Source organism: Mobula hypostoma, chromosome 10, assembly GCF_963921235.1.
Source record: "Mobula hypostoma chromosome 10, sMobHyp1.1, whole genome shotgun sequence".
Lineage (NCBI taxonomy): Eukaryota > Metazoa > Chordata > Chondrichthyes > Myliobatiformes > Myliobatidae > Mobula > Mobula hypostoma.
Window position 1 is genome coordinate 86,905,450 of NC_086106.1, and position 23,677 is coordinate 86,929,126.

Below are 23,677 nucleotides of genomic sequence, written 5' to 3' on the forward strand. Positions count from 1 at the left end.
ATACCCCTCATCTTGGCTTCTCATATACTGCTACAATATTTTCTGCAATTCCAAATTTAAGGATTTTCTTAAACTGTGTTAACTATGTATATTCCCATTAAAGTCAGACAGAGTCATATTCAAATCTGATGTATTTGGACAAATGGTTATGGTCATGTACAAACGTTTGTAATAAAAAAGTCTACAATAATAAGATTATATTGCTCTATGCAACTGGATTACATCTCTTACAATGCTAATTCTTGCCATGTCTTTCCTAACCGTCAGCAGGAAGTCTTATCAATCTCGGACCTTATCTAAACAACATGTCTGAGATGACTGTACTGAATAAGTCTGAACCAGCCTGGTATTTGGAAGGCTACTGTGATAAGGGAAGCTGGAAAATCTGGCAGCTCCACTGCAAATTGATGGAGGAGTATGCTTGGATGGAAAGTGATTAGAGTTGCCAGCAGATAATATGAAAATCCAGGTAGACAGTGGAAGAAACATTTCCTTAGTCAGCAGATATTGTGTCTGCTTGTGCCTCACTGGCACATATAAATTCTGCTGAAGTAGGAATTATATTAGTACACTAGATGCAGCCTCTCAAAGCATTTCTAAAAATGTCCAAATTTCCATAGTTTCATCAATGAACCAGGTTCCATTAATTATACATACAAGTATAACAGTGACCAAAGAAAATGAATATTAGTTACTGTATAGAATTTAAACTTTGATTTTGGGTATTGAAGGATATTGCATCACCAATCATCCCACCATTGGAACAGGGATAGGGTTGCAACATATCGCTCCTTAAGCCTCTGTATTGAGCACATCATTCTCCACAATTTATGTCATCTTCGATGGGACCTTACCACCAGACATATCTTTCCCTCCTACTGTCCACCCACCCACGAACCCCCCCACCATCTTCTGTAGGATTCACACTCTACATGACTCCCTTGTCTACTTGTTCCTTCCACTGATCTCCTCCTGACCCTTATCTCTGTGACCATTACAAGTACTGCACCTGCCTCTACACTTTCTCCCCCAGCACCATTCAGGGCCCCAAACAACCCTTCCAGATGAGATGACCCTTCACCTGCGAGTCTGCTGGAATCATTTTTTGTTTGTTTTCAGTGCTCCCAGGGTAGTCTCCTCCACATCAGTGAGGCCCAAGGCAAAATTAGGGAATCACTTTGTCGAGCATCTTTGCTTTATCTGCTGCTACAGCCAGGATCCCTCCCGATGGCTAACAACTTCAGATGCACTTCCCATTCCCATACCAACATATATGCCTACAGCCTCCTCTACTGAAATGACGGGTAAAACTCAGACTGAAGGAGAAATACCTCTTTTTGTTTGGGTTGCCAACTACCGAATTGCATGAACATCAATTTCTTTATCTTCCAGTAATCACTGCCCTCTGTTTCTCCTCCCTCCACCCCTTCTCTTTATAAATTCCGTATTCAGTTTATCCTCTCACCCCTTCCCTTCCCATACCCCACTCTCATGAACTGCCCATTACCTCTCACTAGTTCCCTACCTCCTACCCTTTATTCTATGGTTCATTGCCCTCTCCTATTAGATTGCTTCTTCTTCAGCCCTTTACCTTTTCCACCTATCACTTTCCAGCTTCCTACTTCATGTCCTGTCCCCATCCCGCCTACCTTTCTCCTCAACTGGTCTCACCTGTCACCTGCCAACTTGTAATCCTTCCACTGCCCTCATCATCTTATTCTGGCTGCAGTGTGCATTGACAAGTTAAAAGACAAATTCAGTTGTATTACTGGTTGGCCTGGCATTCCTTTACTTTAAGAGACTTTCATGAACATAAGTAACTGAATATCCATATCGAGTCCTACATCCCAGCCCAGGACATATTTATTCTGACAATTTCGTCCAACACTTATTAACCAATTGACTGAGGTAACTTTGACATAAGATCAGTAAAGATACTTTTTACACATCCACCAATGCTATTTCTAAGTTACCTTCTTTTACCTAGGATAAGTTGTCAGAAAACAATCAAAATAATCGGTAACACAAAAGAGGCAGGACAACTCCAGGATAGATTGGACAGTGAAAGGCTAGTCCAAAGGAGTATAAGTTTTCACACAAGAATAACCCATAAAAATAGGGCAGGGGAGAACTTTCTTGTTTTTCAATATGATCTTGGTTTATCTGCCCCAGGTGTTCGCTTCTGTATCAGTTCCACAATGTCAATGATTCTCTGATCTTTCAAAAAATTATCTACTTTCTCTTTAGAGAGATACATAAATACTTTAGTGATTCCAAAGGAATTTACATTGTCACAGTACTATTACAAGTGCACTGATATAAATATTAAAAGAGAAGTAGAAACAAATAGTCTAACAGAAGAGGGTCATCACTTCCCCGGCTATAGGTTGACTCATTATAGAGCCTAATGACTGAGGCTAAGAATGACCTCAAATAGTGCTCTTTGGAGCAATGCAGTTGTCTCAGTCTATTACTAAAAGTGATCCTCTGTTCAGCCAAAGTGCATGCAGAGGTGAGAAACATTGTCTAGGATTGCCAGGATTTTCCGTAGGGTCTTTTGTTCCACCACAGCCTCCAGTGTGCCCAGTTTGACTCCCATAATAAAGCCAACACTTCTAATCAGTTTATTGAGCACGTTGGCATCACCCTTGTTGATGCCACTGCCCTAGCGCACCACCACATGGAAGATTATACTGGCGACAAGAGACTGGTAGAACATGTGAAGGAGAGGCTTGCATACTCCAAAGGACCTCAATCTCCTCAGGAAGTAGAGGTCACTCTGGCCCTTCTTGCACATGGCCTTTGTGTTGGTGCTCCACTCAAATTTGTCATCCAGGTAAACTCCCAGGTACTTGAAGGCTAACCACATCTATGTTCTCACCGTCAATAGTAACAGGGAGCAATGCAGGCTTAGTCTTTCTAAAGTCCATCACTATCCCCTTTGACTTCAGTACCTCTGCGCTCTAGATTCCTGAATGCTATAATTCAAATAACTACTCCCTTATTGTAACAATGTCCTTTAGTGCAAGACTCTCCCACTAGTGAAAACGTTTCAACGTCTACTTTGTCATGTCCCCTTAGGAGCTTAGACACTTCAGTAAGAAATCTGTAGGGTAGTGGAGAGCTGTGAACTGTAAGCTACAATACTAATATAATGGAGATCCTCCTGTGATGAAGAGATTGGAAGGAAGGTAGGCAATAAAGAGACTCAAGGGACTCCGCAAATGCTGGAAATCTTGAACAATGTGCACGTTGACCCTTTTGATTGTATCTGGCAATATATTCCCAAGTAGATCAAGATAATCTAGAAATAGCATTATGTAAAAAGTATCTTCACTGATCTTACGTCAAAGTTACTTCAGTCAATTGGCTAATAAGTGTTGGAGGGAATTGTCGGAGTAAGTATTTCCTGGGCTGTAAAGTAGAGTTCTGTGTAGATATGCAGCTATTTATGTACATGAAAATCTCTCGAGGTAGAGAATGCAAGGACAACCAGTAATACAGTTGAGCTTGCCTACCATTGAAATTGTTTGCTGCCCCTTCCATTCAGAGCAATGATATATAAATGTACCATAAATCAATAACAAGAATCCCAGAGAAACAGACTAACAGGACAATTTATAAATCTCCTCACACCCAATAAATCTCAGGGTTGGCATGAAATTAAACTGAAGCAAATATTAATCTGGAAAGAAATATATAATGAAATCCAGATCAGATTTTAAATACCTTTCCTAAATACCTTTTATGATTATTTCATACGAGTGCCATTCTACCTTAAATTCCCACAAACCAAGCAGAATATCACATATAAATGACAAAAATTAGTGACATGATCTAGTGTGAGGGATTAGTGCTAGGGACTAAAGAATGAGGGTAATTAACTTACTGGGATAGGGAAGGGAATATCATCAAAATGTACAAAATACCAAACGTTCACTTAACCTTCCCAGTTGCCAGGAAAATGTGAAGGGTCTGGCATTAGAAGGTGGTGGGGGGAGGGGGTGGGGGAGAAATATAACAGTGCAATCAGCACAGATTCCAAAGGGGAATGTTGTACTTGACCAACCTCATTGAATTCTTTGAGGAGGAAATAAAAAATACGCACATCAAGGTAATGAAGTAGATGCAATACATTCAGTTTTTTTTTAAATCCTTTGATCAGGTACCATACAGCAGACGTAAATGGTTAGACAGGAGACAAATCAGAATGCAAGCCAAAAGCCAACACTAAAAAGAGAGGACAGATTTAAATGCAGATACCTAGATTGTCAAATGGTGGGAAAGTATGTTCCACAAGAATAAGTTCATAAATCAATGTCAAGTGCCAGTAAACTGGTTCAATAAATAATACAAAGGAGAACTGCAACAAAATATGGGAAACATGAGTAAACATAAAAATAGTATGCAATAGGCAAATGAAACAGTAAAGAGCAATGCTTGGACTAAATAGTATGGGAAGAAATAGACGTCTGAAGTAAATTGGTTCATGGGTTTTTGGATTTTTGCTGAAAATATTAATGATTTTAACCAAAGGTTTCAGTTGTTTTCAGACAGCACCTGGCCTTACTTCATACTGCTAAGTGCTCCAGCATCCATTACTCAGTGTTTGGGAAGTAGTAGATTTTTGAGGGTAGAGGGGAATGTTAAGAGAGAAAGGAGAGCGATGGAAGAGTGGAGAGGCAGAAGAATGACGAATGGGGGATGGGTTGATGGAGTGGACAGAAGATGTAAATAGCTGATGAAATCTTACATTCAAAAGGGTCCCTTCTATCAGCGAGAGAGAGAGAGAGAGATGAAAAGCAGAAGACAATCTGAAACTCAGGAAGTATAGTTTATCTGCCAGTTTTAGAGATCTATATAAACAAAATAATTTCATTCTTTTGAATCAGAAAGGAAGCATCAGCTTAAATACAACCCTTAACTGAAAATCCCAAAACACACCTGGTCATTTGCTTTATTGCTCTATGTTGAACACTTTTGGATGTAATTTGCCTGTCACATTTGACTAGATATGTACTTTATTGGATGTAAACTATTTCTGGAATTCCTACAGAAATTGAAGAGGAGGACCTACAGATCTTAAAGAAAGATCTTCTCTCAGTCTTCGCACTGCAGAGATCTGCTGCAGATCCCTACATTGCTTGTTAACCACTGTCCCAATGAGTGAGTATAAACTTTAGTGGAAGTTCTATGTTCTACTTCATGATTATATGATACAGAGCGAGGAAAAAAAAGAGAATTATGCAATTATAGGTCCTGTTTAATATCTGCAGGAATTCCCGAGGTGACTTGTACTGAGCGAACTGGCATTATCTTGACAAATGCGTTCGGCAATGTTCAACAAACAGCAATGAAATTAATGGCCACATCTGATTTGGGTGTGTCAGTTAAGAGTTATGTTTTAGCTGAAGTTTCCCTTTTCTGCTTCAAGAATGTATAGTGGTTTTGTTTATTTAGATATCTGTAATTGGCAGATAAGTCCAAAAATATGAAGCTATACTTCCTAAGTTTCAATCTGTATTCTGCTTTTTAGTCCTCTATCTCTCCTGCACTAATGCAGGGAAACATTTAAAAAGTAAAAAAAAATCTACTCTTTAATCTACAACGCGCCCAGCTTCCTTCTCCCTCACCCTTCTAAAAATGTATTATTACCTAAACATTCTATGTGAGGATGAGGGGTGGGAGTGGGGTGATGGAACAATCAGAAATGTGGTAAAAGCTGCCTCAAATGAACTGAAACATCTGGTTAAAATCATTAAGATTTTTTTTTGCAAAATCCAGAACTATGTGACCCAAGTTAACTTAATGAATTTATCTGTCCGCAAAAAGTAATGAATCAGTTTTATCTTCAAAGGAAATATCTAGGTGAGTAATTGAAAAATTTAGGCCTGCACTGAAGAGTGGGGTAATGGACAATTAAACCAGGATAACAACGCAGCTGTGAGGAGAGAGGACTGGGATTCAATAAGGTAATCTATATTTAGCATAAAGTTTTGTGGAAAAGTAGAACAGATCAAGGAAGATGCAATATATTTTGAGCTGTGAACCATTAAGATTAACATGGCAATGTTTTTTTTAAATCTATTTGCTTTTTGGGATAAAGGTATTGCTACAAGACCAGCATTTATCCATTTCTGATAAACCAAGGTGACAACAATGAGCCACTACAATTCCTCTGGTGAAGGTACTCACACAATGCTGTCGGCTAGGAATTACAGGATCTACTGGTGAAGGAACCTCGATCTACATCCAGGATGGTTATGGTGGGCTTGGGAGCAGAATGATCCTGTCAAAACTGAAATGGGACATTGTTGGAGTGTTCATGATGAAAGAAAGTTGATTGGCTGGTCAGTAATTGGCCTGCACAGATTGAACCTACTTTTTTGTTTAAGATTTATCTAGGCACCTTCCATGTTGGTGGTGGTTAATGGTGTTGAATCCATCTGGAATATATGCTCGTTGTCAAGATGGTAAAAAAATCTTCTATGGTGAGATATATCACAGGAGGAAGTTGAGGTAGATCATTTGCACTGTATCTAGAACTAACTGGTTAAATGGGAGTGACACAGTAGCACAGCTAGCAGAGACCTGGTTTCAACCCTGACTTTGATACTCACACACACAGAATGCTGGAGCAACTCAGCAAGTCAAGTCAATGTTTCAGGCCCAAGACCCTTCACCTAATGTACTTCTTTGGCAAGGATCCACAACCTGTACTGATGACCCCTTCTCCTCTTCTTGGACTCCTCACTCAGCCTTCTGGTCACTCTAGATCTATTTAACTCTAACTTCCAATGGAACATCAACTGTCTCAACTTCACCATTTATTCCATTGCCCTCCATAGCAGTCCAAACCTCTCCATCAATCCCACAGACAAGGGCAGTACTGTTGGAGTCTGATGAAAAGTTCTGATGAAGTCCAGAAGAATCAACTGTTTATTTCCCTCTGTAATCCTTAGGTTCTGTCGGCTGTGTAAGTCTAGGGAAGACAATTTCTGGCCTCGCCAAACATGTAAATCAAGGTGCAAAACCATCTGTTTGTGGGGATGCTGCGTGATGTGTTACCCTTTCACAAATCAGTACCACAAAATAACAGACAGCTTTATAATTCTTAATTTGACTAAAGGGTTAGTAAAGAAAAACTAAAAGAAAAGGGCCCATTTTAATGAAACAGTCTAATGTGCGCAAGTTGGAGCCCACGGTTTCCCTTTTGCTGATCCTCCATCGATTTCCCTGGGCTTCATCAACTCCTGGCCCCACTCTAAGTCCCCTCCTTTCTGGTGTCTACGACCTCTCCTTTCCGGCGTCTTCTCTCTCCATCTCCCACCGAACAAAGAACCCAGATCACCTCGGTGCCAGGCACACAGCAGGAAAACACACTCCCCTCATTGAACGGCTCACATTCCGAAGCCTCGTTATCTCTAACCATAACCCAAACACTGCTTCTACAGAAAGACCATTACATTAGCAGTGAAACCTTTCCCAGCGTGTTACTCCTCCATAGATGCTACCTGACTTTTTGAGTTCCTCCAGCGTTTTGTGTGTGAAGCATTTGAACAGTGAAGATGCATACATCAGGATACTCTTCATTGACTACAGTTCAGCATTCAATACTATCATCCCATCAAAACTAATGAATAAGATCCCAAACCTTGGCAACTGGTTCTTCAATTTCCTCACTTGCTGACCCCAGACAGTTTGAATTGACAAAAATATCTCCTCCGCAATCACCATCAGCACAATTGCACCACAAAAGGCTACGCACTTAGTCCCCTGCTCTATTCATTTTGGTGTTTCTCAAGATATCCAGCATCTTCAGAATCTTTTGTGTCTCTAACTTTGGGTGTGTCTACCTGTATTTTTACACATTTTCCCTATGGCTACATGGGTTTCCTCTGGGCACCGTGGTTTTCTCTCATATTGCAAAGACATACAGGTGGGTTAACTGTCCATTGTAAATGTCCCCTGGTGTTAAAGTGAGGACTGGAGTCTGGAAAGTTGATGAGAATGTGGAGAGAATTTTTAAAAATCACATGACTGGTGTCACAGGGTGATTGATGGTTGCTGTGGTCTCAGTGAGCTATAGGACCTGTTTCCCTGCAGTATTTCTACCTGGCTTTGTTAGCCTTATCTTTAGAACCCACACACTGACTCCTGTCCCAATTGTGGTTAGGAATCTTCTCCTTTCCCTAGCTGTTTACTGATCTATTACCATTCACGGCTCTTTGTGACAGATCAGCAGAAGTGATCCTTTGGCCAATGGAACATTTAGCTCAGTCTGCTTACACACTATTTCAATTATTTTTCATACATGTAGACCTGACTTGCAGTAATGTCAGGTTGGTACTTTGCTTTTAAATAAGTTTTCCTGCATTCCTGATTAATTCCTGATTTTGTCATAAAAAAATAGTATACGGATGTACTGGACCAGGAGGTTACAGATTGTGGTGGTGTGCATGGTTACCGTTGGTGAAGACACACAATATTTCTCGGACATATGACTTAGGGCTATCAGAGATGTTAAGCCTAACCCGTTTAATATGATGTGAAGATGGGTCTTTGGCACCTAAAGGACAGTGCAGTGTTCACTTCTACAATACCATTACAGAGCGATGAACCTGCAACAGGTAGACAGGTAAGGATAAAGTCAAGTTAGTTCACTCTTCCTGCCTTGAGGCACATTCTGGCAGCTACATCCTTCAATATAGGCTAGCTCAATTGATTTTGGGTACTAATAGTGTTTGACATTGCAGTCCCCACTCACAGTACACTCTGCGTGTTTGCTAATTTCAGTGTTTCTTCAATACAAAAGAGCAAAAAAAGAATCAAAAGCTGAAGATGGACAAGGAGTTAGAATTAGAAGAAGATTTCTTTGTCTAGGTTTGTTCTGATGCAATGTCACTTCATGGCGGGTCCAAGGAGTATTTCTTCCTATCTATAGTTAAAGTCGAGTTCGGTTTTGCTGATGGAACAGGATGTATGCAGAGATCACAACTTCAGCTGCTATCTGATTTACAGTGGTGCAAAATCCCATTTTATTTTATGAGCATGTTTTTGAGTTCTACAATCTGGAATGCCTCTTGTGTGGAAAAATTTGTAAGTCAGTACTGCTGAAGTGGAGAAAGTAAAAAAGTGATAGGAGAAATGAGAGTGAGAAATGAGAGAAAGACATGAGTGAGGAACCACCTATATAAAATTGTGATTACAGAGGCATATTTTGTACAGGTACATGATAGAGGTGCTGGACTAGAGTTCTTTCTGAATAGGAAAGTTTGCTTTACAGTTTGGTGTTTTTAACAGCAAAACAATGTTTTTGTATAAACAGAAAATCTATTATCTTTCATAAATGATGTTGTATTCAAATATTGATCCTGTGCCATATTTTTTACAGTGAAACCATCTGCAAAATCAACAATACTGAGCCAAATACCACCAACAAAGATCAATTTGTTCCTTGGAATAACAAAGTAAGATATATAAATAAATTAGTTCAGGATGGATTTACAATACTTTGCGATGTACTGATGATAGGTGACACACTTTAGGTAATGAAGATTTTGTTTTATATTAATAACATCATAATAAGCAAAATGCAGGAGCACAATTTGACGGTAACTAACGTACTGTAATATTTTATTAATGGCTGAGATAAGGTGCAAAATAAGCTTCTCTTTGGAACATAAATTTAAATTAATACTACTAGTAAACAGTCTTAAGTCCAGATAACAAAAATTAACTTTGTTACCATTGAGATGGTTACTGTCTTTATAATATGCATTGGATTATCAATGTACAGATATTTGCCCAGAAATTGTTTGACTAACTCTCTCAACTGCTACAGCAATACATATCTCAATGAATTGCCATTTGTGCTAAGCATCTTAAACACAGTTCTAAATCTTCAGCTCAGATCCAAGCAACAAAGTGCGTAAAATGTATCAGCTAAAAATAATGTTCTAAATTATGGCAGCAAGTACTAATTATTCAAAGCTAAGGTTAGAAATTATATTGCATTGAAGGCTGAATGGTAAAACTGTCAGCTTCCTGTAGGCACCTCTATAATGACTGACACTGTAATTTAATTTTAGATGTGGTGTGAAATCCAGTTTTATTTTATGTAAATCTTTGGAATATACCATCATGCAGAGCCATTTTGAATTAAAGAAATGTTATAATCACATAATCTACTTTCAAGGCACGGAGGTTTGCAATTTGTGTCAGTTCTTGAGTTCATAGAAGTCAAATGCCTCTCAATAACAAAATATCTCAAATGTGGCTTACAAGAGGAGCTGAGGACAACGTGTAAAGGTTGAAAATGATTATATGCATGAGAATCTTTTTCAAGATTTTCAACACAGGGAGAAAGGCAGCAAGCCAAGGCGTTGAGAGGGATAATAAATCAGTCATAATGGAATGGCAGAGCAGTCTAGATGGGCTGAATGGCCTAATTCTGCTCCCATGTCTCATGGTCTTATGATATTATGGCCAAAGAGGGGCTGGGAACAATGGTGTAGGATGAGCTGGATGAAGGAATTGTGGGCAGAGGAGGGGGTGGGTGTTGGTGAACAAGTTCTACAATTCCCAATACTTAAGTACAAAATTTAATCAATCTTTGCACGTTGTTGATAAAACTAAAGATTGACAATTTTGTTAAAATGGTTATAAGACACTTATGGAAGGTGGGTTATATGAACAATTATTACAGAAAGTGAGACTATATATGCTCCACATATTGTCTAATTAATTAACTTGGCCCAATGGGTGCCCATTCTTAGACAGCGCCATTTGACAATTCGCAGCTTAGAAAAGATTAGTGTCAAGCAAGGTGCATCACCAGCACAGGTCAAGATTGGGAATGGTCATATTAAAACTGTTGCTGGTGATTGTGGATTTCTGGGGATAAAGCATCTATTCCAAATGGTATAAAGGGAGATATTCTCTTGCTCTCTGTCTGCATCTACTCTGAGAACATTTTTCATCAAAAGTTGAAAATGGCTCTGTTCTAATTCCTACCACTGCATTTGTAATTTTTAAAAGGGCAAAAAAGGACATTTCTTTTTTTTTAGCATCTTTGAAATTCTTAGACAGGTGCAATTGTCAGGAAAAATTTCAACTCAAAGGCCAAAGCATTTCACAATACCAATTTTCAAATCAAATAATAAAGAGGGTTTGGAGAAATTGGAAGACACTTGCACAGCAGGCCTTACTGAGGAGATTCTATTTCCCAGATACTGAAATGACCAGAGTTTTCGCCATGGAAAATTTAACAAACTACAACTAATAAAGTTGCATCTCTCACATTCAGAGCTCAGTGTGCCTTCAATGGACAACTAATTGACCTGTTGTTTATGTGGAACACACCAAAGTGGACAATACTCCTAAAACAGAACTGAAGTCAACAATGTTGACTTCAACAAGTCAACAAGAAAAGATAAATACTGAAATACGTAGAAGAAAATCCTAGAGTATAATATGCTAAGGGGTACACAGAACAGCTGAGCTTATCCAGAAAGTATATGTGCAATAGGATTCACAAATAATTAATTGTGCCATTAGCAACAACAAAGAACAAGCCATCAAGGACTGGGCAGTTTTCAGTTTGTTGAATGGAGTGGTGAACAGTGCTATGTTTTGTAACTCCAAAATACGGAGCTGGGAATAACATATCTTATTTCTGTTTTTACTTTAAACGAGGCGTGCATATGTCACAGTGCCATGATGATGTATGCTATTTGTGTACTTCTTACATATAAATTGTTATGAGTAATTTAAACAAAGAATGCTTAAAATCCAACAGTCTATTTACTATATTACCCAAATACTACTGAAATACTAAATACACAACAGTCCTCCACACTTAGCTATAAACTCCAACTCAATATAGAATGGATCTCAACTCAAATATGTAATATATTGATCTCTAGTCATCTTATATACACAGAATGCTATATAATACAACTATTATATTTGCATCCAAAGCACAGTAAATTTTAAATTATCCTATTCAGGCCTAAAGATTTAATTGCTGTGGAGGAGTTCTTACTTGTGGGATTATCTGTTTCCTGACAAGGGTGATCACGTAGCTTGGCAGAGTGATACTTGTGGCTGTGAAACAATTTCAGGTTCTAGGGCCTCCTCCGTGGTGGGACCATGGAACTGTAGGAAGTCAGTTTGACCGCTCTGGATACCTTTCTTCTGGATGTGTTGGCATCCTGAACCGTACCTACCCTATCACAGGCATCACAGTCAAGCTTCAGTTAAGCTGGATGATATGGATCATAATGTGTGAGTGCAGTGTCTGATATCACCATTTCCTTTATCTTTTGGAAAGCCTCCTTACACTGCTTTGTTCATTGTCATTTCTTCCCGATCTGTAGTAATTAGTTCAAGGTGTGGAGCATAGTAGCCAGGTATGTTACTGTATAGTCATTGATAAATCCTAAAAAGGATCACAACTGTGACATAAACTTTGGCTTAGCAGCATCCACTACTGCTTGAATTTTCTCAACACGTTTCTGTAACTCTTGTGCATCAAAGGTGTGACCACAGTAAGTGATGCATGGTTTAAAGAACGTACACTTGTTGCATCGTGCTCTGAGCCCAGAAACTTCTAATCTTTTTAACATTGTCTTGAGATTTCAGAGAAGTTCCTTGTTATCCTTACTGGTAAGAATGTTGTCATCCAGGTCACTCTGAGTGCCTGGCAGCCTTACAGCACCTGGTCTATAGCTTTCTGCCATAATGCAGATGCAGACTCTACTCCAGAAATATGCCTGTCATAGCAATGAAGCCCCTTGTGAGTGTTTATGATAAGAATCACTTTGGACTCTTCTTCCATCTCCATCTGTAGTAGATAGGCCTCAACTAAATACACTTTGCTGAAGTGATTTCCTCCAGAAAGGTTTGCAAAGATATCCTCTATACTGGGCAGAGGGTATTGATCTACTTTCAGTACGGAGTTGGTGGTGACATTAAAATTACCACAGATATTGACAGATTCAGTCTTCTTGGCTGCTATGAACACTTGCTTTGCTCGTGGCCTCCACTCAGTCTTGGAATGAATTCCTTCAACCACCATGTGATTTAGTTCACCGAACAGACTTTGTAAACCATGGATGTGGCATTATCATTTAACGCTATTTTGCCCTGGATACATTTGAGTTTTCGAATGCCATCCTTGAACAATGTTGTGGCATCAACCAGTACCTTTCTTAATTTGCTTTCAGTTGACACTATTGCAGGGGATGGATCTCCAAACAAGTTGCAGTTGTCTCAACCAGTCATGACCCCACGATGCTGGCCCTCCTGTTTTTACTACATGCAAGCCCAATGTGGCTTGTTGGTTGCTGTATTTCACAATGACAAATATTCCCACAGGAATTACCTTTTCTCCAGTTTAAGTTCTTAGTTGGATATCTTCAGCCTTCAGTTCAGTATCTTTGAAATGCAGCTCAAACTCATTTTGTGGAATGACTGAAACAGCCAAACCAGTGTTCAATTCCATTTTAATTAATTTGCCATTCATTTCTGGTGTAAGCCATATTGTTTGTCTCTTGTAAACCTCAAGGCTACCCAGTCCTATGTAAATCTCATGGTTATCAGACTTTTCATCAACAGCATGCAGATTAGTGCTCTTTTTAAAACTACAATTTGACTTTTTATCTTTTTGCTCTTCCCTGTGCAGTCCATTTATTTTTGTCTGCCCAACATAATCTTTGTCTGCGTCATACTTTGTTGCATTTTCTGTTTGTATGTGTCCAACTTTGCTCCACCTGTGAACTCCTACATTTTTAGCCTTTTCTTTTTAAATTCCACCTTTTCTCTCTTGTGAAGAAAGTCTGCTGCACTGTTTCTTAACATGAATGTCTTGCTGCACTATTTGTTAACTCAAATGACTCACCACACTTCAACAGGAAGGTGGTCATCTCAGGTCCATTTAAAACTTTCTCGTCACCACTGTTATGTTTTTCAAAACCAAAACATAGAGCCAGGAATAATGCATCTGGTTTCATTTTTACTTTAAGCAAGGCACATATATGATGCAGTGGCATCAATTCATTTATTTTTACATATAACCCATAATGAATCATTTAAACAATGAGTGCTTAATCAAACAAAATATTGCCAATACCACTCAAGTATTACCTAAATATTAAATACACAACAGGAGTACATTTCACTGCACTTGTGTAAAAATTCTGTAACATTGATTGGCCTGTATACATCTGCTTCAGTCAACTCAGAAGTGAGATATTTTGCAAATGTAACTGGAAGGGTCAACACGCACGATCCTGTATCCAACCCAACTGTATAGCTCCATTCCACTCTCCTGCCATTGGTGCTCTCATTCGTATTGAATATGCCACTGCATATCAATTGGAACTTGATCTTGGGCGGGAGGAGAAGATGGCGGCGCGCGCAGCTCTCTGGTGAAATTATATTGTATTTGTAAGTAGGATGCCATGCACAATTCTGATTTGATGGAGACAGACATGAGAAGGCACAGAGGAACATCTGGAGAAATTTCTGAAATGCCCGGTTCATTGCTGCTGTTACTGTGAGATCGAGAATCTCCGGAGAGAAGGCCCCAAAATCCCCGGCTTTGCCTGCCGCTGGTGACCGAGGCTGGGGACGAAGCCTTCAGCAGAGATGGTGCTCAGTACTCGGTGTCAGAGGGCTGATCGGAGACTCGAAGTTTTCGGACGGCTCAGAGTCAGACTGTGGTCGTGCATGGCAGGGAGAGTTTTCTTCCTTCTCCCGTCTGCGTGAGATGTGGGAATTTCGAGAGACTTTGAACTTTTTTACTGTGCCCATGGCCTGTTCTTCATCAAGTTATGGTATTGTTGCACTGTTGTAACTATATAGAAACATAGAAACATAGAAAATAGGTGCAGGAGTAGGCCATTCGGCCCTTCGAGCCTGCACCGCCATTTATTATGATCATGGCTGATCATCCAACTCAGAAACACACCCCAGCCTTCCCTCCATACCCCCTGACCCCCGTAGCCACAAGGGCCATATCTAACTCCCTCTTAAATATAGCCAATGAACTGGCCTGTGGCAGAGAATTCCACAGATTCACCACTCTCTGTGTGAAGAAGTTTTTCCTCATCTCGGTTCTAAAAGGCTTCCCCTCTATCCTCAAACTGTGGCCCCTCGTTCTGGACTTCCCCAACATCGGGAACAATCTTCCTGCATCTAGTCTGTCCAATCCCTTTAGGATTGTATACGTTTCAATCAGATCCCCCCTCAATCTTCTAAATTCCAACGAGTACAAGCCCAGTTCATCCAGTCTTTCTTCATATGAAAATCCTGCCATCCCAGGAATCAATCTGGTGAACCTTCTTTGTACTCCCTCTATGGCAAGGATGTCTTTCTTCAGATTAGGGGACCAAAACTGCACACAATACTCCAGGTGTGGTCTCACCAAGGCCTTGTACAACTGCAGTAGTACCTCCCTGCTCCTATACTCGAATCCTCTCGCTATAAATGCCGGCATACCATTCGCCTTTTTCACCGCCTGCTGTACCTGCATGCCCACTTTCAATGACTGGTGTATAATGACACCCAGATCTCGTTGCACCTCCCCTTTTCCTAATCGGCCACCATTCAGATAATAATCTGTTTTCCTATTTTTGCCACCAAAGTGGATAACTTCACATTTATCCACATTAAATTGCATCTGCCATGAATTTGCCCACTCACCCAACCTATCCAAGTCACCCTGCATCCTCTTAGCATCCTCCTCACAGCTAACACTGCCACCCAGCTTCGTGTCATCCACAAACTTGGAGATGCTGCACTCAATTCCCTCATCCAAGTCATTAATATATATTGTAAACAACTGGGGTCCCAGCACTGAGCCTTGCGGTACCCCACTAGTCACCGCCTGCCATTCTGAAAAGGTCCCGTTTATTCCCACTCTTTGCTTCCTGTCTGCTAACCAATTCTCCACCCGTACCAATACCTTACCCCCAATACCGTGTGCTTTAAGTTTGCACACTAATCTCCTGTGTGGGACCTTGACAAAAGCCTTTTGAAAATCCAAATATACCACATCCACTGGTTCTCCCCTATCCACTCTACTAGTTACATCCTCAAAAAATTCTATGAGATTCGTCAGACATGATTTTGCTTTCACAAATCCATGCTGACTTTGTCCGATCATTTCACCGCTTTCCAAATGTGCTGTTATCACATCCTTGATAACTGACTCCAGCAGTTTCCCCACCACCGACGTTAGGCTAACCGGTCTATAATTTCCCGGTTTCTCTCTCCCTCCTTTTTTAAAAAGTGGGGTTACATTAGCCACCCTCCAATCCTCAGGAACTAGTCCAGAATCTAATGAGATTTGAAAAATTATCACTAATGCATCCACTATTTCTTGGGCTACTTCCTTAAGCACTCTAGGATGCAGACCATCTGGCCCTGGGGATTTATCTGCCTTCAATCCCTTCAATTTACCTAACACCACTTCCCTACTAACATGTATTTCGCTCAGTTCCTCCATCTCACTGGACCCTCTGTCCCCTACTATTTCTGGAAGATTATTTATGTCCTCCTTAGTGAAGACAGAACCAAAGTAATTATTCAATTGGTCTGCCATGTCCTTGCTCCCCATAATCAATTCACCTGTTTCTGTTTGTGGGGGACCTACATTTGTCTTTACCAGTCTTTTCCTTTTTACATATCTATAAAAGCTTTTACAGTCCGTTTTTATGTTCCCTGCCAGTTTTCTCTCATAATCTTTTTTCCCCTTCCTAATTAAGCCCTTTGTCCTCCTCTGCTGAACTCTGAATTTCTCCCAGTCCTCAGGTGAGCCACTTTCTCTGGCTAATTTGTATGCTACTTCTTTGGAATTGATACTATCCCTAATTTCTCTTGTCAGCCACGAGTGCACTACCTTCCTTGATTTATTCTTTTGCCAAACTGGGATGAACAATTGTTGTAGTTCATCCATGCAACCTTTAAATGCTTGCCATTGCATATCCACCGTCAATCCTTTAAGTGTCATTTGCCAGTCTATCTTAGCTAATTCACGTCTCATACCTTCAAAGTTACACCTCTTTAAGTTCAGAACCTTTGTTTCTGAATTAACTATGTCACTCTCCATCTTAATGAAGAATTCCACCATATTATGGTCACTCTTACCCAAGGGGCCGCTCACGACGCTAATTAACCCTTCCTCATTGCTCAAAACCCAGTCCAGAATAGCCTGCTTTCTAGTTGGTTCCTCGACATGTTGGTTTAAAAAACCATCCCACTTACATTCCAAGAAATCCTCTTCCTCAGCACCTTTACCAATTTGGTTCACGCAATCTACATGTAGATTGAAGTCACCCATTATAACTGCTGTTCCTTTATTGCACACATTTCTAATTTCCTGTTTAATACCATCTCCGACCTCACTACTACTGTTAGGTGGCCTGTACACAACTCCCACCAGCGTCTTCTGCCCCTTAGTGTTACGCAGCTCTACCCATATCGATTCCACATCTTCCCGGCTTATGTCCTTCCTTTCTATTGCGTTAATCTCTTCTTTAACCAGCAATGCCACCCCACCTCCCCTTCCTTCATGTCTATCCCTCTTGAATACTGAATATCCCTGAACGTTGAGCTCCCATCCCTGGTCACCCTGGAGCCATGTCTCTGTGATCCCAACTATATCATAATCATTAATAACAATCTGCACTTTCAATTCATCCACCTTATTACGAATACTCCTTGCATTGACACACAAAGCCTTCAGGCGCTCTTTTACAACTCTCTTAGCCCTTATACAATTATGTTGAAAAGTGGCCCTTTTTAATGCTTGCCCTGGATTTGTCGGCCTGCCACTTTTACTTTTCTCCTTAGTACTTTTTGCTTCTACCCTCACTTTACACCCCTCTGTCTCTCTGCACTGGTTCCCATCCCCCTGTTGTGAACTAGCCTCCTCATGCCTAGCCTCTTTAATTTGATTCCCACCCCCCAACCATTCTAGTTTAAAGTCACCTCAGTAGCCCCCGCTAATCTCCCTGCCAGGATATTGGTCCCCTTAGGATTCAAGTGTAACCCGTCCTTTTTGTACAGGTCACGCCTGCGCCAAAAGAGGTCCCAATGATCCAAAAACTTGAATCCCTGCCCCCTGCTCCAATCCCTCAGCCACGCATTTATCCTCCACCTCATCACATTCCTACTCTCACTGTCACGTGGCACAGGCAGTAATCCCGAGATTACTACCTTTGCGGTCCTTTTTCTCAACTCCCTTCCTAGCTCCCTATATTCTCCTTTCAGGACCTCATCCCTTTTCCTACCTATGTCATTGGTACCTATATGTACCACGACCTCTGGCTCCTCACCCTCCCACTTCAGGATATCTTGGACACGATCAGAAATATCCCGGACCCTGGCACCAGGGAGGCAAACTACCATCCGGGTCTCTGGACTGCATCCACAGAATCGCCTATCTGACCCCCTTACTATATATTATAATTATGTGGTTTTTGTTAGTTTTTCAGTCTTGGTCTGCCCTGTGTTTCTGTGATATCACACCGGGAGAATATTGTATCATTTCTTAATGCATGCATTACTAAATGACAATAAAAGAGGACTGCGTGTCCTCATAATCTAATCTAATCTTCATTAGCCAGCTAGATGAATCTGAACAGTTAATCACAGAAATCGTGATACAGAAATCATTGGGCTTTCTGCTCTTTTAGCAGTTCTTTAAATGAGCTAAATAAAATTGTTTTTGTATTGGTGCTGGGTATATTGGAGCAACAACAATTTGTATTTATGTAGCACCTTTAACATAGCAAAGTATCTGATAGTACTTCATAGAAGTACTAATAATTATTATAATTTGGGTCTGAGGTACACAAAAAGATATTAGGATAGTTGATTTAAAGATTGGTCAAAGGAATGTGCAAGAAATTTCAGAAAACAAACAGAATACTGGCAGCTAATATATTAATTCCTTCATACTTTCAAATGTGACAGTATTAGGTTTTCTGTCTGTGAAGTTCTGAACTCAGACAAAGATCTTAAGCCCTGTCTGATATAGATAGTCACAGATACCCTCACTAAAGGGAAGTTATTCTGTAGCCACCTACTCTTCAAAGGCTAGATCAGTAAAGGCATCCGTTAGTCTTGCGAGACCATGGATCTGCGCCTGGAAAGTCTTCACTCTCCAGGGCGCAGGCTTGGGCAAGGTTGTATGGAAGACCAGCAGCTGCCCATGCTGCAAGTCTCCTTCTCCACGACACCGATATTGTCCAAGGGAAGGGCATTAGGACCGATATAGCTTGGCACCAGTGTCATTGCAGAGCAATATGTGATTAAGTGCCTTGCTCAAGGACACAACACGTTCCCTTGGCTGGGGCTCGAACTCACGACCTTCAGGTAGCTAGTCCAATGTCTTAACCACTTGGCCACGTGCCCACACAAAGGCTAAATCACTTCCTTGTTTACCCTCCACTGCAAGTTTAGATGTCAATACCCAATATTGGAGTGGTGGACCCCCCTCCCTACCTAGGAGGGGATACTTCCAGCTTTTGAAGTAGTTTAAACAGTTCATTCATTTTTAGTGATACATATTTAAAGTTAGATAAAATTCTCAAAACACATTTAGAACACAGAAAGGATTTCTGTCTCATAAAAGAATTTGAAATTACTATTGATTTCTACAACAGAAAGGATTACCAAAAATAGGTACAATTGCTGTAAGCTAAAAAGGCATACCAATGAGTTGCAGATTAAAAAATTGTCTGTCATAGTATTCAAAGGCAGAGAGACGAATGGATTCTATTCACCCTAACTTTCTGTCATTCTTCTTAACGTCCCTCAGCCATATCTAACAAGCCTGATTGCTCTTTTACATTTATACTGGGTGTAGTTTTTAGCTATTGGTGACTTCAATGCATGGGAGATTTTTTTCTGATACCTTAGTTGGAAAATTCATAGAGATGATCTAAAAGCTTCTTGGGACAGAAATACCAGACATTCAAAATTAACATTGTGAGGGCTGACTGAGTACACAAATCTCCCAATTACTGATAAATCAATCTGGTCTGCAAGCTTCCTTGAAGTTAATAGTTTAGCCAGTGTTCTCTGGTTTAATGCAGGCCCAGTTAACATAATCTCATTGTTTTACACTGCATCTCATGAGCAGTTAATCCTGTTCTGTGGGCCAACGATGCTGCTTGTTCACAAAGCTGACCCTTTAACTTCAAACAGATTATTGCTTGAAATTTACATTAAGAACTGAAGACTGGTCCTTGTTTATGATAAGAAGCTGAACAAGAAATTTTAACTTGTGCAAATACAACTCTTTGACTCCAGGAAGGTCAGTTGCCGTGTTAGAAAGCTGAGCTTGTCAAAAAGGCCCCTCAGGCTCTGGACTGTAAATATCCTTAACACTAACTTACTTGCACTTTAAGGGTGTTATCATGATTTTTTACATTCCAAACTCTTCAAGTGGGGCCTGACTCTCATCACTTCCCTCTCTCTTCTGGTCTTACTGGAAACTTAGATCTTGTTTCATGCCCCCACCAGTATGCAAACTTTAACTCAAAAGAGGATGAGGTTAGAAAACAGAGTAGCACAACACCTCAACATTCTGCCCTTACCCTAGCTACTTCCTCTGCTTTTGTTGCATTTCTGGTTGAATAAAAGTCTCTATAATTATCTTGGGTGGTTCCTTTTATAAAGGAGATTATACAACACACAGTGTTCAATCTTCCACGACGTCACCTCAGGAGACATCTGCCAGTTTAACTATGTGGCTAAGGAGATGGTGTAGGAGGGAGAACTTCAGATTTTTGGATAATTGGTAAACATGGATTCCACCGAAATTGGAGGTGAACTAATAATTTAGCAGGAAGAGTTGTATGCGTGTAGGTGGGGAGGGGGTTAAACTAGAGCTGCAGGGGGATGGGAACCAAAGTGCCAGAACTGATAGTAATGTGGTTGTGGACACAGATGTTGTTCAGACCTCAGACATAGTCAGGATTCAAAAGGTTGAGCATGGTGAGACTAATGTACTGTATAAATTCCAAAGCAAGAAGTATTGTAGGAAAGGCGTATGAGCTCAGGGCATGGATCAGTACATGGAATTATGACATTGTAGCCATTAGTGACACTTGGTTACAGGAGGGCAGGACTGGCAGCTCAGTATTCTGGTGTTCCATTGTTTTAGACATGGTAGAATAGGTGGGATTAAAGGAGGAGAGGTGGCATTACTAATCAGGGAAAATGTCACAGCAGTGTTCAGTCAGGACAGACGAGAGAACTCATCTAGTGAGGCTGTATGGGTGGAACTGAGGAATAAGAAAGGTATGTCCACGTAAATAGGGCTATATTATAGACCACCCAACAGTTTGTAGAATTTAGGATTGAGAGATCACAGACTGTTACAAGAAATGTAAGGTTGTGATAGTAGGCAATTTTAACTTTCCACATATTGACTGGGATTCCATACTGTAAAAGGATTGGATGGGATAGCGTTTGTCACATGTATTCAGGGAAGTTTCCTTAATCAGGACATAGCAGTCACAATGAGACAGTGTGCAATGCTTGATCTCCTGTTAGGAAATGACACAGGGCAGGTGACAGAAGTTTTTTGTCGGGGAACAATTTGTATCTAGTGATCATAATGCCACTTGTTTCAAGATAATTATGGTAAAAGTTAGGTCTGGTCCTCAGGCTGAGATTTTAAATTGGAGAAGGGATCTGACAAGTATGGATTGGGACAGACTGCTTCCTGGCAAAAATATACTTGGTAAGTGAGAGGCCTCAAAAGTGAATTTTTGAGAGTACAAAGCTATATGCCTGTCAGAATAGAAGACAAGGACAACAAGTTGAGGGAGATATTGAGGCCCTGGATAAGGGAAAAAGGAGGTGCCTAGTAGGTATGGGCAGGTAGGAACAAATGAGGTACTTACAAAGTATAAGAAATGCAAGACAACACTAAAGAAAGAAATCATGAGGGCTAAAAGTAGGCATGAAATTGCTCTAGCAGACAAGGTGAATAAGAATCCTAAGGGATTCTGCAGATATGTTAAGAAGAAAGGATTGCAAGGGCCAAAATTGGTCCTCTGGAAGAACAAAATGGTAATCTACGTGTGGAGCCAAAAGAGATGGGGGAGATCTTAACTGGATTTTTTGCATCCATGTTTACTTGAGAGATGGGCACAGATTCTATAGAAATGAGGCAAAGCAGCATCAAGGTCATAGACCGTACACGAATTACAGAGGAGAAGGAGTTTGCTGTCTCGAGGAGAGTTAAGGTGGATGTATCCCCAGGGGCTGACAAGGTGTTCCCTCAGACCCTGTAGGGGCAAGTGCAGAAATTGTAGGGGCCCTAGCAGAGATATTGAAATCATCCTTAACAGGTGAGGTACCAGATGATTGAAGGATAGCTAATGCTTTTGAACTCTTTTAGAAAGGCTCAAAGAAAAAAACATAAAATTATAGGGCAGTGAGCCTTACATCAGTAGTAAGAAAGTTATTGGAAGGTATTCTAAGGGACTATATGTACAGGTATTTGGATAGATAGGGACTGATTCAGGATAGTCAGCATGGCTTTGTGCATGGTAGGTCATGTCCAACCAAACACAGAGTTTTTCAAGGTAGTTATCGGGAAAATTGATGAAAGCAGTGTTGTAGATGTTGTCTGCTTAGACTTCAGTAAGGCTATGGGTGTTAGTCAAGAAGATTCAGTCACTTGATATGCAAGGTGAGTTATTAAATTAGATTAGATGTTGATCTAATATGGGGTAACTGCAAGTCTGTGTCTTTGCTGTTGCTGTGCTCACACTTGAGTGCACAGTGGCAGGCGCCAATGCTTTCTTTTTCTGGTGGCGGGAGGGGGGATTGTTGCTTGCTGCCGCTTATGTGGGGGAGGGGGGAGCTGGGGGGTACTTTGGAGTTCTAACATTTGACTGTCATTCATTCTTTGGGGCACACCTCTGTTTTCGTGGATGGTTGCAAAGAAAAAGCATTTCAGGATGTATATTATATACATTTCTCTGACATTAAAGTGTACCTTTGAAACACTGGCTTTGTGGGAAAAGCCAGAGAGTGGCAGTAGATGTTTGCCGCCCTGACTGGGGCCTGTGACTAGTGGAGTGCCACTGAGATTGGTGCTGGGACTGTTCTTGTTTGTTATCAGTATCGACAATCTGGATGATAGTGTGTTTAACGGGATTGAAAGTGTAGTGGACAGTAAGGAAGACTATTAGAGCTTGGAGCAGGATCTGAACCAGCTGGAGAAATGGCTGAAAAATGGCAGATAGAATTTAATGCAGACAAGTGCAAGGTATTGCACTTTGGGACGACCAAACAGAGTAGTTTTACAAACGTACGTAATGAGGGGTAGGGCATGGTAGGGTGCGGTAGAACACTGAGGTTGGATGGGATTACAACTAGAAGTCATGAGTTAAGGGTGAAAGATGAAGTTTTTAAGGGAAACATGAGGAGAAACCTCTTCACTGACAGGGTGGTGACAGTGTGGAATGAGCTGCCTGTGAAACAAGCGGATTTAGTTTCAACATTTAAGAGAAATTTGGATAGGAATTTGATGGGAGAGTTATGGAGGGGTATGGTCTGGGTGCAGGTTGATGGGACTAGGCGGTTTAAATTGTTTGGCACAGACTAGACAGGCTGAAGAGCCTCCTTGTATGCTGTAGTTTTC

General features: G+C 40.6%; 1 protein-coding gene across 4 annotated transcripts in view; it reads right to left on the reverse strand.

Moving 5' to 3' along the window:
- Positions 1-23,677, reverse strand: part of nhsl2 (NHS-like 2) — a 502,980-nt gene that overhangs the window by 94,538 nt on the left and 384,765 nt on the right. The gene's annotated exons all lie outside the window — the stretch shown is intronic.